General features: G+C 41.8%; 1 long non-coding RNA gene across 2 annotated transcripts; it reads left to right on the forward strand.

Moving 5' to 3' along the window:
* The first annotated feature begins 5,181 nt into the window (after positions 1–5,181).
* Positions 5,182–18,315, forward strand: LOC307021208. Of its 2 annotated transcripts, none has more exons than XR_013803101.1 (3): positions 5,182–6,425; positions 7,460–8,359; positions 16,884–18,315. It is a non-coding gene; the product is annotated as an uncharacterized lncRNA (long non-coding RNA). The 2 variants fall into 2 exon arrangements; XR_013803102.1 differs by having other exon boundaries at positions 5,182–6,391.
* The last annotated feature ends 745 nt before the right edge of the window (positions 18,316–19,060 follow it).

A 19,060-nucleotide genomic window follows, 5' to 3' on the forward strand; every position in this document is an offset into this window, starting at 1 on the left:
TTGAGGCAAGATATGCCTGATTTTTGCAATGTTACGTAGATGGAAGTAGGCGGTCCTTGAAATTGATTTTATGTGGGTGTTTGCTTTGGTCTGAATTATTTGTATAAAAAGGTTGTTAACTGGCTGTCCATCTCATAATGTTCACATATAAACTAGCTGTCAATAGGAAATATCAATCAGAAGAATTATAATTTCATGCAAAAATCTGTCACAAAAAGAGGTTGCACATTTAAATTCAGGTGTTGTTATGGCAACGTCAGTGGCCAAACAGCCACATTTACTGCTGCAAATACGTTCAAACATGCAGCAACTATGCCACCATTTCAGCTGACTTTTTCTCAGAAATACTGTCACATAACATCCATATATTTCAGTGCTAGGTTGATGCTTAGCTAAGGTAACTATGAAACACTTTAACTGACAGGATTCAGGATCAACTGTGTACTGTAAGGCAGGGGTTCCCAAAGTGGGGGTCGCGACCCCCCGGGTGGTCGCGAGATGATTACAAAATAAAAATGGAAAATAAAAAAAATAAAAAATTATAAAAAGAAATTTATAAAAAAAAATCTAATTTTTTAATTTTTTATTATTATTAATAATAATGTTTGCATAGACATTTTCAGGGGCGGACTAGCCATCTGTATAATTTCCCCGCAACGAGGCTCCCCCTTTGACAATCCACTAGCGCAGTGTTTCTCAAACCTTTTCATACCAAGGACCACTTAACCAATAAAAAACACTCATGGACCACCTAACTCCGCAAATATCCAAAAACAATAGGCCTGCTTACCCATTCCAACAGTATATAACAAATTACAGTCTAATAATGACAGTTTAACCTTCTCTATATCGCCTCGTTCACACATTAAATCAACAATACAAATACAGATTGTATAAGCATTTAGTTATTTAGTTCAAATGCGATTTAAAATCCTCTCAGCTTTCACACCACTTATTATGAAATGTAGACTAAATTTATTGTGTAGTATTATTTTAAACACGAGTTTATGTCCGAGCCAACAGACTCACAGATTGTTGGCTACTGAGAGATATGCAAAATACACCGCATGTAGTACGACACAAACCTCCGCTGTGGATTTTCAAAACAAAATACAATAAAACTATGGTCGCAGGCACAAGTTTAACTCTCTGAGGCCTGCATGGTCTGTCTACAAAACAAAAATTAAAAAACGTTTATGCAGCCCCAACAACAGCCTCTGATCATCAACAGACTTCATGCAATGCTTCATCAGATGCATATATTAGATAATAATCTCTATCTCACTCCTAACACATCTAAATCTACTTTCAGCATGGATAAATGTTCATAAAATACATCCATTGTTTGTTCTATATCCTTCTTGAAATCCTAAAAAACACATCGTTTTTCTAGAACAGATTACAAATCGCCTGAAAATGGTACAAACAACCCGGCGGCAGACATACGTCTCTTGGCGGGCATTTGATTTACCAGGGCGAGCCCACCCCGAAACCTACATTTCCCGGGAAATCTGAATTGTCAACGGGGGGGAGGGGCTGTTAGACGCTCGTGAATTGTTTTTACGGAAACAGAGGGGTTTTAGGTTGCCATAAGGCTGTTGACGGTCTTAGGCTGCATCCATCGGTTGGTTTTGTGGCCTTTCATGAACCACTTCCACCATTGTTGCAGATAAATATAAATGATAATAGCCAAACTAACCTAGCAAGAGTAAACTGACAGGCTGCTGTGCCGCATCTCACTCAAAAACCCACACGACTCAACCCAGCGAAAAGCCAGTCTCGCGCGCAGCCTTTCATTCAGAAAAATTCATAGCAAAATAAAAAAATGATATTAAACTAATCTTTCAACATAGTTTAAAACAAAAATAAATATTAGGACAGAGCCCTACAAATAACAACCATACACATAATAATAAAACAATTACAATTTTGTATTCAGCCCTGATTAAAATTGCGGGCCCAAATCCTGGATGGGCGGGCCCAAATCCTGGATGGGCGGCCCCCCCCCCCCTGTCGAGAGGGGCCGCCAGTCACTGGCACTGTTATTTTTGGGGTCGCGGGCTGAAAAGTTTGGGAACCCCTGCTGTAAGGTAGCTTCTAGCTTCATGTCGAACACTGACAGTAAGTCAACATTTCCCATAGAGCTTTCTTTGAAATCACCAGGTAATGCTAAAAAACACAACATTTAGATTGTATGACAAAGTGTTTATTTAATATATCTGGCTAGCTATAGCTACTTGCTAACGGTTTAGCTTACCCGCGCGATTCAAAGTAACGTCAACGTATAATTTATGCTTTGCTTACATGTTGACATAACTTGTAAGTCTACTGACATTTACATACCTTGTTCACCTGGCTCAGGTCGTGGCTCTGGAGTTGTTGTGTGAGCCACCACTTGAGAATTGCTGTCTTTTTTATTAAAAAAAATTCTAATGTCCATCTTTTCCGCGTCCGTAGCTGAAAGTTTAAACACTGTCACAGAGGAGAGGTACGTGCCTGTCAGCCAATAAAACACGTTTATTTCCATGCAACTCTCTGATTGGTCTGGTGGTGTCTTGCCTCTGTTGCATTCACTGAACACGGGAAATTACACTTCTGCCGTCCTCTAGGTAAAGTACGGTTAATGTATAATATTATTGAGGGAGAATTTGTCTGGGGCTAAAGAAAAAACATCCGGGGACGCCCACTGATCCCACTGGTGATTTTTGAAGAATTTACGTGTCTGAAAAACGATGGTTGTTAACAAGTGGCTGAATAGGACTACAGAAGTTGTCGAGGCCGTTGTACATCAAAACACCGAACACGTAAACACTCCCGCTAAGTTTGTTTTTCCCTGTGTATTTACACACACACCCCGAGCTGCAGCTGGAGCCGTGTTTATAGAGGCGATAGTGGTAATATTTCTGGCTGCTTATTCCTGCTGTTGGCCGCTGAAACCCCTAGAATTTGGCGATTTGTTCAATACAAATCTTTACTTTCATACAGAAGTTCCACTTTACTGGTGCCCTTCATTAAGGTTTCTCTAAACATGAGCTGTGTATGCTTGTATGGCACTTCCGTCCCGAGCAGCATACACAGAGAAAATCTGACACTGATTCCCTGGGTTTACTATCCCCAAATGTTCATCAACCAAAAACGAAACACAGCCGCTCAGCTTCACAGATAATTTTAGGATACCGTCAATCATAGATTCTGGTAAGGCAATGTCTAAATGTGGATTTGAAATTACACTTACCAGTTCCGACAATGCCAATTTGTGGGGGAAACTTCTGTGTAGCAATGCAGTGGGAGTCACCGACTCAAAAGGAGACACAGGGAGAGCTGGAGCTTTGATGTCAAACACTGATGGGTTTATTTAGGAGCTTCGGCCGGAGAATTCACAAAACAAGTCCAAGAGCTAGAGGTTCTGACTGCACGGTAAAGTTGCCACGTCAATTCTGAAGAACTCTACCCCAGACCCATGTGTTTAGCTAGTTCAGAGAGAATCATCAACATGCTGCATAACAAGATAGAATGATCACACCTCTATCAGCTGACGCCAACAGGCAGGAACAGGGAGACAAAACACTGAGAGCAAAGCAGCCAAGGTTCCAGGTGCGTGTGCTCAGTCCGGACAGTATGAACTGATAAACTGGGTCAAAGTTATGGGCCTTGGAAAATATTTCCCCAACAAAAAACACTGGATTCATTGTACTAACAAACACTCAAAATACTGGACAAAAAATCTGTTTATTCGCATCACCGCCCAATACTAAAAAAATAAACCCACTCTCTTCAGTCTGCGTACAAATGACACAACTTTACTCATTGGACATGCGTGCAATAGACACGCAGAAGTCCGATTTTGCGTGCATATGATACGCTAACCATTCCCATTGAGATCTGAGGCCAAGTTTTGCGTGCATATTGTAAGGTTTTAGCGCTAATAGCCTGTTAGTTGTTGTGTTTTTAGTGTTTGTCTATCTGTCTTATGTTAATGACTCTACCCTCTCTTTCCAGGTGTCTGCACTTCCTGTCCGTGTGTGTCACCTGTTAGACTGATTGTTGTTCCCGCCCCTGATTGTGTCCACCTGTGCCCCATTACCTAATGTGTAGTCCTTAGCCTCATCCCAATACCCCTCCTCGACTCCTCTCTTCCCCTCCTCTGGGACTTGACCCGGACATCGATCAAGACATGCCATTTTGAAGGACGTCCCAATAGCTGAAATGCACATGGAGGAGTCGAGAAGGGGTGAGGGAGGAGGGGTGCGGGAGGAGACGAAAGGGAGGATACACGAGAGCAGACTACGCGGAAGTGTTTTCACTACTCGCGTATAAAAGCCCCGCCCCCACCTTCACAGCTGGTCCATTTTGACAGAGGAAAACCGACAACTGGAAGATGAGTGGAAAAGCGTCACATAAATGTATAAGTGCTCACAGCTCCGTGGGAATTATTATGTGCAATTCATTTCTAAAAGGCTTTCACATTACTATAATTATATTTGTATTTAAATGTAGGCTACATTTTACACCAAAACGGAACACAAAAGCAGGACCAACCATCATACATTTAATTCCTTGACTAACAAGAGAAAGATTCATTCATTTAAATAAATATTTAACAACAAATGGGCCGGTCCTAAGGGGTTATTCAGTTAAGCCCCATGAGAGGGGATACAGCTGTGCACATGTCATCATTAACAGACGTCGTTTAAAAGTGACGTTTGAGTGAACGAGGACATCCCAATTAATACCTGAGGACTCCTCTGTCCTCGCGTCACCTCCTCGTGTCTCTCGCTCTCATCTTACGGAGGCGGAGCTAAGACGCAAGGAAGGGAAGCGAGTGAGGGAAAGGAGGAGTATAAGAGGGGTATTGGGATGAGGCTCTTCTCTCCCTTTGTCTTGTGTTGGTTCGTCTTGTCTTGTCGTCATATCCATGCCTGTTTGCCAGAGACCTATTTTGCATTACCTAGTAGAACCTAATGATTCTATGGAGAGTCCTAGTAGATCCTAGAAGTCATCATTGAAAAGCTTTGTGTTCTTTGCAATAAAGAATATTACAAAGCAACGGAATCGAGCATCTGAGTTCTTATGAGCCCATCGTGTAAGAACGAACCAAGCTAACAAGATGGACTTAACCGATTCTACAACGTTAAGAACGGCCCTGCAGGCACAGGGTAAACTCCTTCACCAACATGAGGGACAGCTGTCAGCAATTAACCAAGGGGTCCAGGATTTAAATGCTCGTCAAGACAACTTTCAAGCTACTGTGTCAACGGAAATAAACCTACTGGCTGAGAAGATGTGTGACATACTCACTCACCTCGTGGCAAATCCTGGTGTTCCTGCGGCAGAATTTTCCGGTCCAGTGGGGGTAGGGTCTGCTGATATCCCCGTTCAAGTACCCATGCATTCGCCTACGATCCGCCTCGCTTCGCTTGAGAAATTCTCCGGAGAATCTGGAAACTGTCGTCCCTTCCTGGTGCAGTGCGATCTCCACTTCAAACACCAGCCCGCAGTATTTCCCACAGATCAAGCTAAGGTAGCTTTTATTGTGTCTCATCTGACGGGCAGAGCGGGAGCCGGGCAACGGCGGAGTGGTCCCGGGACTCGCCTGTTTGTCAGTCATTAAGACTGTTCTTGGATACCATGAGCAAGATTTTTGATCAGACATCACCCGGGAGAGAGTCAGCGAGAGCCCTGGTGAACATTAAGCAGCGGCAGAGGAGAGTGGCGGATTACGCAATCGATTTCCGTACTTTGGCAGCGGAGAGCAGTGTTGGGTGTAACGCATTACAAAAGTAACGGAGTTACAGTAATATATTACTTTTTGCTGTAACGAAGTAATGTAACGCATTACTAATGAAATGTGGGTAATATATTACCCGTTACAATGCTCAGTAACGCAGTTACAACACATTTTAACCCGAAATGAAATGGTGTTTTGTTTTTAAGAATGTACTAACATAGCGAGACATTCCGACACCCGACAAATTGTGTGGGTAGATTAGTAAACCTGGTGTTTACCCTTCAGGCTTCGCGTCGAGATCTTCGGGGAAGTTGAACGTTATGCAACCATTCAAAAAAGAGAACGTAACGAAAAATACTAACAACAAATTGTGTCAGGTGCGCGTGACCTGCTCCGCTGCGCGTGCATCATTTCCAAAGTGCTTCCACAGCAGTGACACACATCTGATCTGTGGATAATCATTTATACGAAAATGGTTAAAGCAACCATCACTAAACGCCAGCGACACTGCATCTACTGCAGACAGTAGCAACAGGTCAGATGCGGACATCACGTTACCCTCCGTTGTGGACACTAGCTTACTCCCGCCTGACTCGCCGGCTCCGGAGCAGCAGTCTTCGTCGCCCGAAACTACGCCGCCCCTCTGCGGCCCGCAGGTGCCAGGTATATCTAAACAACTACCCGCCTGTACAGTGGGGTAAGGCAGTCATTTTGCAGCTTGTGGTATAAAAATAGACAATGGCTAGAATATTCATGTGAAAATAGTACCATATTCTGACATGCCTGTAGAAATGTTGGGTCAAAAATAATGCATACAATAGCACAGATGCCTTCACCACGAATGGCTACAAAAATATCTCATATCCCAAGCTTATTTTCAACGAGCTGATGTTGCAGCTGAAATGTTGTCCAGGTCACAAAGTCAACCTCACATGATGATGTGATACCAGTTTTCAAGCACAGTAAATATTCTCTTCCCAGCGTATATGATGGGACCAAGGTGATGATGTAGTAGGATACATGGTTTTAATAATACTTTTGCCTTTCAATGTTTGCCATTTCAAACCATGAGCATGGTTTAAATAATATTTGCCTTGATTTACAATATGTTAACCTTCATTATAGTCCTTGACAGCGGTCTGTACTGCTGTATTAACAACGTGTCACATGTTAAGAATTTACAATCAGTATCGAGTATTCAACTAAGCCCTGTAATACAAGTTGTTAGTAGCCTTAAGGGCCTACACAGTTGTTATGCTATACCACATTGCCCTTCACTGGATGCATAATGAGCTGCACTAAACTACATTTTAGCATTTAAAATACCTAGCTATTCTTTTGCGGTTATTTTGGTGAAAGTAACTAAAAAGTAACTAAAGTAGTGTAACTCATTACATTTCAGAGACAGTAATATTGTAATGTAACTTATTACTTTCAAAAGAGAGTAATAAGTAATATGTAATATATTACATTTTGGAAGTAACTTGCCCAACACTGGCGGAGAGTGGGTGGAATTCAGCGGCTCTCTTTGATGCTTTCCTGCATGGGTTAGCGGATCCTATAAAGGATCAGTTACCTCCATTACAGCTGCCTGAAGATGTGGACTCGCTCATCGCTACGGCTATCCGGGTTGATCAGCGTCCAGCTGATAGAGAGCGGGAAAAAGCAAGGAATACAGTATCCACTCCACCTTTCAGACAGAAATTAACGAGGGAATACTACGCTTTGCAGAGGAATTCCCAGACTTCATCTCCAGAGCGGCCAGCGCCCCCTATCGCCGCGGAGGAACAGATGCAGCTCGGAAGAGCCAGACTCACTCCGGAGGAGCGTCAGCGCCGTCTACGGGAGCGGCGGTGCTTCTACTGCGGTCAGCAGGGTCATGTTTCGGCAGCCTGTTCGGCAAAAGATCAGGCTCATTAGCAGGAAGGAAGATGCTGGTGAGCCGAGTGATTTCCTTTGACTCTCCAGTCAGAAAATTAATGCAGGTACAAATCAAACTTGGTGGTAATCACTCAGGATGCATTAGTCGATTCTGGGGCTGATGAGAGCTTGTTAGACTGGGAGTTGGCTAAAAGTTTAAACTTAAAGGTTGTTCCTTTAGATCAGCCCTTAGAGGCTAGTGCAGGAGTGGCCAACCCGCGGCTCTCGAGCCGCATGCGGCTCTTTGCCCAGTCTCATGCTGCTCCTTAGTTCATATAGAATTTTAATTGTGTTTTTTTTTTTTTGCGCATATGTATCCCAGTTCACAAAGGGTTAACAACACACAAGTTCCAGCCCAATCGTTACAAAAGAGGCTTCTCAATTCTTAAATTTCCCCTCCTCGACTCCCCTCCTCGACTCCCCTCCTCGACTCCCCTCCTCGAGACTTAGTCTCTGGAAGATTTTGCCCCTCCATGTGAGGTCGGCCCAGACCCTGGGGGTTTTTAAGTCAACACTTAAAACTCACTTTTTCTCTCTGGCCTTCTAGGCTTCTCTTATCAAGAATAACTTTTATCCAAGACCTTTTTCCTCTCTAACCTCTCAAGGTTTTATTAGAGGGAAACGGTTTGTACAGTGGCTTAGAGAGGCCGGGGAGTGTTACGATTTGTAGACACAGCGTACCTCCCTATCTCTCATCAATTTCCAACTAAGGCTTGTTGGAGATTTGGAGGATGTTGCAAACCAACCTCGTCTCCGCGTGTCGTTTGACAAGCTAGGTGAATTCGGGAAAAGGGAGGGATTGATTAAGAAACACCAGAATGCAAGTGAAACAATAATCCGGCTTTAATGATACAAGGCAACGATACAAAATACAAATACAAAGAAATCACGAAGCACTCTGCAGAGTACTCCGGGCTCAGGTTCTACCACGTGTGTGAGACAGGTCTCAGGAACGGCTGGTGAAAAACAAGAGCGCGAACCAAAGGAAAACACAGTCTTTCATACTAAAACACAGGAGGAGGAGGTGTACGTGCTTTCCCCCAGAGGTCATCTTATTGGCAGAGACGAACACATGGCCTGTCGCACCCAATCAGTGCGACACAGCAGAAGAAACCCGGAAACAAAAAGTCTCATTCAGTTTGACGAAGACCAGACACCTTTTGGTGTCTGGTACGAACCTGCTCTAAACAACAAGTTTCCTTATCTTATTTCACATCTTGCAGCCAGCACACACACATCTCCTTTATGGCCCTTGGTCCCTGTGTCCATCTTCCCCCCCCCAGTTTATGGCCCTTCAGGTTACCACACACAAGTTAAAAGTATGTTTTAAGATATAGTTGTTATAGTTGGCTAAATATACGTAATACATGTTAATTACTTTCATATCAATAACAACGAGGAACACATTACCTATGCTCTTAAGCAGTAGTAGAGATGCTTTTCAAATAGTCAAACTTCTCACAGGCTTACCTATGGCCCTTCCATTTGTTTGAGCTATTGTTCACATCTTTACTTCGAATAAAAGGTTTCACATTGTATATTTCCAGCTTCCTTTACACATACTGCTATTATTAACACAAAGTAACTAACCACACACCTCTATTGAAAACAAGTCGATTCCCCTGACAATTGACATGCTGAAACTCCTGGAATGTGCTACCCTCCTCCAGCTCTCTCGTCCCTGTCATAAAACTGCTTCCATTTCATATAGAGTAATAAAAGATGTTTAAGCTAATTTCTCCACAATTTTTGTAGCCATTTAGTACCCACACATGAAAGAATAAGAACAGAGGTATAGTTGACCAGTAATCATGTAGCATTTATATTTACTTCAATGAAAACACATACACATCTGCTACAAGATTGTGTCACACACACCCTTTTTTTACGAGGGAAACATTCCAGAGCCTTGGCCTTTCACCTCAATATATTGGGGGAGGAAAGGATACTTTGTCCCTTCAAATTTAACACACATGAATATATATAAGGTGACATTAAAAGGAATATACCAGATTGAACTTTCCTGTCATACCACGTTACTTTAATCCTTCAAATAATTCAAATAATCCTTCAATTCCCCCTTTTTGGTCTCGCATTAACGAGACCAACACACATAAGACATTTGAAACAAAACTACTGTCCTTCTTTAATACGGTGTCTGTCCCCCTTCATTAAACCCTTGAGAACAGAAAACAACCTCCAATGACAATGAAGAAACTATCAGAGTGAGAGCCTGAGTGCCAGACAGCAGCATCCTTGCGTGTTGTTGAATCATCAGGGCCCCCCCTCAGCGGAATACGGCAACAAGGGCAGCTGATAGGGAGGGGGAGATGCGGCCTTTCCTTCAAAGGTGGAACTGATGAATCTGATCAGAGAGAAGTAGACTCCTCTGCTGCCTCGAGAAGTCCCCCAGCCCGCTGACGCCTCCTTCCAAGTCGTCTGCTGTAGGGATGTCCGCGAGGTCCTTCTCCTCCAGTCCGCTGATGCCTGCTTCCAAGTCGTCTGCTGTAGGGATGTCCGCGTTGACGATAGCCAGGTCCATCCTGATGTCCTCCAAGGTCCTAGCCGGAGTGTTCCTCGCCGCACACTGGCTCCAGTAGTACCAGATGTCCCCCTTTGCTCCTCGGCGGACGGCATGAGATGTCCTCTGGGTCACTCTGTAGAGGCCGGAGAGCCTGGGGTTGAGTCACGTAGGCCTGACGAACTCCGCTGTGTCGGCCTCCTGCTCCTCGGGTCCCCCTTTTGGCGTCAGCAACCTGTGTGGAGAAATCTGATACCCACCCCTCAAGTCTACGCTCAGTGCTTCTGGGCCCTCAGGTGTTTGACCCACCGCTGGTAGGCCACTTCAGAATTCTAATACTTGGCCTGTGTCAACAAAATAAACCCCAACATCTTCAGGTGAACTAAATAACATATCTCAATAGCTCTGAATTCCTGACCAGCATCTGTGTTATTATAAATGAAATCTTTGAGATCCCATTTAAAATCTAAATATAATATGAACTGCTAACGTCTCTGGTAATGGAACAAACTAATGTTATGGATTAAAAACAACTAAAATCATGATACTGACAAAGTGAATAATTTCCAGGCGAGACTGCTTCTACCTGTCACTGCTTGGATATTATCAAGCTGAAAAATGAATACAGAAATTCAACATACTGTCATCAAATGTCTTTCTATTATGACTTTAAATTAAATGTACATCCCCATAATGATCTAAACAGTCTATGGCTTTTACTTCTTTACCAGGCTAGTTACAAGATGTTGTCTAAATTAAATTCTATCTCATTACATTACTATGTTTTAACTTAGCTGTAATATGTTCTTTCTACACTTCAAACCTCAGTTACTTTAATACCTGTTGAAATATTACCAAATTGTTTTCATTATCACAGTTCACCTTCTCATTCTCATTCTGGAATTACCTCTCTCAGTAGCCCCTTGGCCACTGATTCTGCATCTGTGTTACCTGTTATAACTCAATCAATATTAGAAACATGTCAACATTCATCAAACAGTATCTTATCCCCAGATATGGAGCAGGTTAAATCTAAAACTGTCAATCAATGGTCAGATTGAACATCTGAGTTGGGGCGGCAGGTTTCTTCCAGTCCCTATATGAAAATATCCCACACTCCCCCTTTTTACACATGTAAACATGTGTAATAAAATCCTGTATGGGAAGAAAACCTTCAGGTAACCAGTGGTTATAAGAAAATACCAAACATCATTCACAAAAGTATATCCATCATCTTTCACAGTAAACACTCCAGGGAAAATAAGTGTTCATTTCCAGCTGGCAGTCCTAAAAGAAACAGAATCTTTAGATTTTAGTTTGAATTTTACATTTGCAAACCGCCAACTCCTGTGGGAATTAGAAACGGGTCACATGTGCATTTTTCCAAATGTGTGAAATTGTAGGAAACCTGTGTTTCCCATGGAGCTCCAAAATAATGTATTAGTCCAAAGACATGCTCGGTTAGTTATTGTTTTAGAATCATGCAGTTACACTGATCACATGCAGAAATTCATTCACACTCACACTGTCAGGTTGTAAAGTCAAGTTTGGTCAGCCCCAGAGTCAGTCATTGATAGTGCTTTTCTCAAGTCACACTGTCAGTCAGGGTCAAAGGTCATTTGGTCTCAGTTTCATTGGCCATGTGTCGTGCTCTGCAGAGACTTTAATATTCTACTAGCTGGAGTTGTACTAGTGACATCATTGTGTTGATGTCAACCAATGCAACAAAGTTTTTCTCGTGTTCGCAGCACCATTTTCTTCAGATGTCTAACAAACAAATGATCAATACACTTTATTAATATACCGCCCCTAGGAAACACAATAACAAATGTTCTGACAAATGTTCATGCACGGCATTCTTAAGTGAACCTGCAGAAAACGGCCTTTTGAATTAATATTCCAAATTAATCAATAATAATAATAATCCATTTTATCAATTTGTTTACCCATAGAAGTGAACATACCTCATAATGTTACATCAGGATGTTAAACTAAGCTTTGGCCAAATCAATCATTATTACTGTTTCAGATCTAACTGGAGGTTGAACAAACAAAATCTTTTTTTTTTGTTTTGTTTACATCATGTAAACCACTAACATATTTCCCAATTTCAGCATCAGCCTTGTTACTCTCAAATTACATCCTAAATAGGAATATTAGGAATGAAACAAATATTTAATCTTCAGAAATGTTCTTAACAAATAGAGAGTAATGCCACCTCTCTATCTAGTGAATAGCCAACATATTTAAAAAATGTCAGATATACAAAAATAAGCCTAAATACTCTTTTACTATCAAAGTCTAAAGCTAGACCTAAGCTGAACAGTTTTGGTAATGGAAAATTTAATCTAGAAAAAAACAAAACTGGACCTGTGTTCTTGTGTGTTCTTCAAAATACATTAGTAAATACCTTGTGAAGTATTCACAATATAACTAATCCTCTCTAGGATATGAAATCCATTCATCTTTAACCAGATACTATTTCCCTATTTATTTTTAGTTCATGATAATAATGGTATAACGTCCACACGTTTACCCATAGCTAGTCACTATGTCAAGATTATCATGTGTGACATAATAATCAGATGTCTTGTTTGCCAAACAAGGATATTAAACCTTAACCCTTTCAGCATTCCAGACCATCATTAAACAATCAGCCTCCTTTCCTAAACACTAAGCATATCGTTCTACACCACCTTCTGATAAACTCTTGCACAGTTATGCTGTAAAATCATTGCATGATTTCTTCAGAGTCTGAACAGACTGAGACCAGCCTGTCTCAAGATCTTGTCATATTGAGAACAGTCAATGATTCATTGTCCTCTTCAGCTGTAGTCAGTGGCAGGGCCCCCAAAAAGCTAGAACCGGCCCTGGTCAGTGGGCTCCAAGGAAACTCTCTCTGGCATTGTGATGTCCTGAGGGGGAAGGGACCTCTGGATCAATGTGATACAATCAGCAGACACACGTTGTCCTCTGTGCCGCAGAAATCCCCCAAAACTGCAGTACCTCTTCACACCACGGTTGCCTTGACAACGAGGCACAAGCAAACTTTGAAACCCTCCTCTGAGATGTGTTCTTTGCACAGTTCTTCTGTTTGCAATGAGCAACTTTTCACCAACACCCTGATTCAGAGTACAACCCAAAGGTGGCGCACAACTATCCAATGCTGCTGTAATCACAGCAAATCAGCTACTGAGAAAAACTCAATGTAAATCTCTCCCCCAGCGGGTTACAAAATAAAACAGCTGAGTGTCTATATGGTCAGGAATGCTGAAACATGTGAATGTGAAACCCATTAATGGTAACAGTCTTCCTATTCTTCATTACTTCAGTTCTAAGTTAATAGGCAAAACAAAAACTTTTCTTAACCACTATAGATTCATCTTTTATCTTCTTGCTTATTCTATTCTTTTCAAATTGTTTATCTAAGTTGTGTGTTACAAGCATGGTTAGATTTGTAACAGAATACAAAACTAACTGTATCCAGCGCTATATATTTAAAACAAGTAATCTGACTACAGTTCATGAATATATTTTGGAACACTTAAAGGAATTATTACAAAATGTAATCTTCATTATTACTAAAGCTGAAACCTAAATAAATCATCACGGAACATTTTTCTGTCCTTATTACTTAATTGTTTCAATAAAAACTAAAAGCATTGTGAAAACTCCCATTTTTGAGAACATCTCTCAACACTTTTATTCCATCTAAGCACGAATGTTTATGACAAACTCGTCCTATTAATCCCAAACGGTCTTTAATGGTATCAATTGTGAACATTTCTTAATATTAATTGTAAATGCAACGTACGTTCTCTTTAGAACAAAGACAGGATAGTTGCAGCTGAAACTGGTTAATAGCAATGTTCTGTTAACCTAGATAAGCCTGTTGTTCTTATATCTAGTAAATATATTCTTATTTCATGTTACTCACAAAACAATATGACATTTTCCAGAATAGCAGTAACTCTATATAACCTCTCAATATATATATTTCTTCCAATGAGTTCGTTATTTCATGTCTAACAAATGTTCCTCTTTCCATGTCGTATTCTAGATGGAGAAATCCACCTATCATATTTAATTTGAATAAAACCTTAACTTTAATGTACTTCATATTCTCAGTAAATCTCTTTTTACTTTCCCCTAAGGTTACTGTATGTAACATAATTTTCCTTGAAGTATAATTAAGTACAATCCTTAGTTAATGACAAATACTATGAAATTCACAACGCAATGCAACGGTATCAATCAGTTGTCAAAGACTATATTTAAATAACAGCAAATCATTGTTTATTAATTTCAATATATCTACCACTTCAAATCACACCTTGATCTGTTAATTTTCTATGTATTTCAGTCCAACTTCAGATCACTAGAGACAAAAGCAAGCAGACACCCTCCGGGCCGCTGCTGCTCTCGAGAGGAAAAAGGGTGGGGGAAACTCTCACAGACAAATACTGACACCCCTTCTCTCTCCCCTGCTGTAGCTCTCAGCCTCTCCTTTGGAAAAGGGGGGCTTCTTTCAACAATTAACACTTCTGCTATCCTTTTATTCAATTTTTCTGCTTGAACCCACTGTCCTCGTAAGCTCTCAACTCACGCTCCTCTCGTTAAAATGTTCCCTTCATTATGACTTCGTATCTATTCATCTGACTTAGGCTGTTTCTGTTACCAGTAAATATTCACAGACTTCATATCTATTGATCTGAATTACTGTCCTTGTTACCAGTAAATATTCACAACACACCAAAGGATATAGTGAGGCCCGGTCACTTCAGAATGACTTTCTGAAGTTTGCGTTACTCTCCTTTGGATCACTTATAACAAATAACTCATCTCCAGCCCCGTCGAGCTGTGGATTCGTTATTTTGGGTCAGTCTTATATGGAGACTTAATACAACCAACTGACTACTCTTAGACATTCTAACTGTGGGGACTCAATACCACCACTTCCAAGCCAGGGACTTTAATACCCTTCTGGCCTGTCGGAACTTGATATCCGATTTTAACTGTGGGGACTCTTATACCTCCACTTCCAAGCCAGGGACTTTAATACCCTTCTGGCCTGCCGAAACTCAATATTCGGTTTTAACAACTAAAACACGCATTTGCATTGTTACTATAAAAAAACACTGTAAACTTCGTCTGACAACCCTAAAATTTGGAATATGGTCAAATCACAGGTTTCGAATTAAATCGTGTTTGCTCACCTGGTAGCCTATTGTACAGAGCTCTGTTTGTAGTTGTCAGAAGAGGCCGAGATGTTTAGCCCTGGACTATTCCGTCCGCTTGCCGCTGGTGGTCTCTTCCCCGAAAACACCCCACTCAGAAACGTCGGGGTCACCACTTGTTGGAGATTTGGAGGATGTTGCAAACCAACCTCGTCTCCGCGTGTCGTTTGACAAGCTAGGTGAATTCGGGAAAAGGGAGGGATTGATTAAGAAACACCAGAATGCAAGTGAAACAATAATCCGGCTTTAATGATACAAGGCAACGATACAAAATACAAATACAAAGAAATCACGAAGCACTCTGCAGAGTACTCCGGGCTCAGGTTCTACCACGTGTGTGAGACAGGTCTCAGGAACGGCTGGTGAAAAACAAGAGCGCGAACCAAAGGAAAACACAGTCTTTCATACTAAAACACAGGAGGAGGAGGTGTACGTGCTTTCCCCCAGAGGTCATCTTATTGGCAGAGACGAACACATGGCCTGTCGCACCCAATCAGTGCGACACAGCAGAAGAAACCCGGAAACAAAAAGTCTCATTCAGTTTGACGAAGACCAGACACCTTTTGGTGTCTGGTACGAACCTGCTCTAAACAACAAGTTTCCTTATCTTATTTCACATCTTGCAGCCAGCACACACACATCTCCTTTATGGCCCTTGGTCCCTGTGTCCATCTTCCCCCCCCCAGTTTATGGCCCTTCAGGTTACCACACACAAGTTAAAAGTATGTTTTAAGATATAGTTGTTATAGTTGGCTAAATATACGTAATACATGTTAATTACTTTCATATCAATAACAACGAGGAACACATTACCTATGCTCTTAAGCAGTAGTAGAGATGCTTTTCAAATAGTCAAACTTCTCACAGGCTTACCTATGGCCCTTCCATTTGTTTGAGCTATTGTTCACATCTTTACTTCGAATAAAAGGTTTCACATTGTATATTTCCAGCTTCCTTTACACATACTGCTATTATTAACACAAAGTAACTAACCACACACCTCTATTGAAAACAAGTCGATTCCCCTGACAATTGACATGCTGAAACTCCTGGAATGTGCTACCCTCCTCCAGCTCTCTCGTCCCTGTCATAAAACTGCTTCCATTTCATATAGAGTAATAAAAGATGTTTAAGCTAATTTCTCCACAATGTTTGTAGCCATTTAGTACCCACACATGAAAGAATAAGAACAGAGGTATAGTTGACCAGTAATCATGTAGCATTTATATTTACTTCAATGAAAACACATACACATCTGCTACAAGATTGTGTCACACACACCCTTTTTTTACGAGGGAAACATTCCAGAGCCTTGGCCTTTCACCTCAATATATTGGGGGAGGAAAGGATACTTTGTCCCTTCAAATTTAACACACATGAATATATATAAGGTGACATTAAAAGGAATATACCAGATTGAACTTTCCTGTCATACCACGTTACTTTAATCCTTCAAATAATTCAAATAATCCTTCAGGCTCCAGTGGGGACCCTGTTCCCTGAGTGTGCCTCTCCACCTATGTTTCTTACTCTCTTACTTGCTACCCTTTGCCCTCAACCTATTCTAAGGGAGTGCTTGTTCTTCCGTCTGTCTGTCTGTGTCTGTGTATTCTCTTGTTCCGATTAACCCAGCCAAATCTTTTCTTGTTTTGTGTCTATATCTACGCCGGGATCCGGAGTCGAGGCTGATCTTCTTGCTGTGGTCCTGTGTCCTGGATCCTCTGTCCTGAGTTCTGGATTAAGTCGTGGACTTTGGGTCATGGCTAAATCTGTCTCTGCAGTCCTGCCTGGGTCTCGTCACGCTGCCTCCCTGAAGGCTCCCACAGGATTGTAGTTGACATCTTCGTAGATTCATCTTCTTATTACAGACACATGCATTTCCTAACATTTGGACCACCTATGGTGTAAAATGTATTATCTCTTCGATTTACACACGGCATCTATTGCACGTCTGTCCGTCCTGGGAGAGGGATCCCTCCTCTGTTGCTCTCCCTGAGGTTTCTCCCATGTTTTCCCTTTAAACTGTGGATTTTCTCTGGAAGTTTTTCCTTGTACGATGTGCAGAGGTGGGACCAAGTCATTGTTTTGCAAGTCACAAGTTAGTCTCAAGTCTTTGCCTTCAAGTCCCGAGTCAAGTCCCGAGTCAGAGACAGGCAAGTCCCGAGTCAAGTCCCAAGTCAAGACCGACAAGTCTCAAGTCGAGTCCCAAGTCCTACCGTTTGAGTTTCGAGTCCTTTCGAGTCCTTTTAACAACAGGGAAATAATATTTACACAGATCATGTATGCTTTTAAGATTTGTATACATTTATTAAACCTTTTTTTGCAAGAACATTGTTCAAACACTCTTTTTAACTCATTTCAAAACCTAAGTGTAACCTTAACCTTTTCAAACATGTCACCACTTTATAAAAGATATCCTCGCTCCCAAAAAATTATCTAAATAATCTACATGTAATACATTCATGCCTCTATCAGTTCCTGTTGCTCCCTTGATAAACAATTGGCATGCATCCATAGAGAGACTGGTGTGTGTGTGTGTGTGTGTGTGTGTGTGTGTGTGTGTGTGTGTGTGTGTGTGTGTGTGTGTGTGTGTGTGTGTGTGTGTGTGTGTGTGTGTGTGTGTGTGTGTGTGTGTGTGTGTGTGTGTGTGTGTGTGTGTGTGTGTGTGTGTGTGTGTGTGTGTGTGTGTGTGTGTGTGTGTGTGTGTGTGTGTGTGTGTGTGTGTGTGTGTGTGTGTGTGTGTGTGTGTGTGTGTGTGTGAGTGAGAGAGAGACTGCGTGTGTGTGTGAGAGAGAGAGAGACTGCATGTGAGAGAGAGAGAGAGAGAGACTGCGTGTGAGAGAGAGAGAGACTGCGCGTGAGAGAGAGAGACTGCGTGTGAGAGAGAGAGAGACTGCGTGTGAGAGAGAGAGAGAGAGAGACTGCGTGTGAGAGAGACTGCGTGTGAGAGAGAGAGAGAGAGAGATTGGAAGGGGACTGGATTGGAAGTGTCATGAACATGACAATGAACAGAGTTGTGCTTTTCTATGTCAGGGCCCTATGCTGCATTGCATTTACAAAAGATCAAATTGGCCAAAAGTCTGTCAGTCATTTGTGCACGATGGGGACGTAGTATGATGCCACCATGGCTGAAAACTCGCTCCACTGGAGCACTAGAGGCAGGCACTGCCAAGACTCTGGTGGCCACTCGGAAGAGTGAAGGAAGAGTCTTCATGTTCAGTGCCCAGAACAAAAGGGCGTTCTGTCCTTCGGCTATGTCTAGGTAGTGACTTAGCTGTAGTGCTGGAGTGGTCCCAACATCCTTCTTCTGCCTCTTATGGTATGCAGCAAACAGCCCTTCTCCTTCTACAAGGTCATCTTGCTCTTCATCAACCAGAAGCACAGGTTGCTCAGTCTCTGTAGCATCTTGCAGGATCAATTCTGGAAAAACATTTAACAACAGTAGCAGAAACAAAAGAGCCCTTATTACCATTGGTGTTGGTGATACAGTGTTAGACTGAAAAATGCAATTATTGATGCTGTCAATTAGATCAGACTATGAGGAAAAAAGTTGCATTGAAGTCAATAGTATTTACCTTTAACTCGTTGTGCCACCTCTGCCTTGATGTCACGATTGACCAGCACATGGGGCTCCACCCACAGCAGAGAAAAGGC

The sequence above is a fragment of the Notothenia rossii genome (assembly GCF_949606895.1).
Source record: "Notothenia rossii genome assembly, chromosome: 10".
NCBI classification, from domain to species: domain Eukaryota; kingdom Metazoa; phylum Chordata; class Actinopteri; order Perciformes; family Nototheniidae; genus Notothenia; species Notothenia rossii.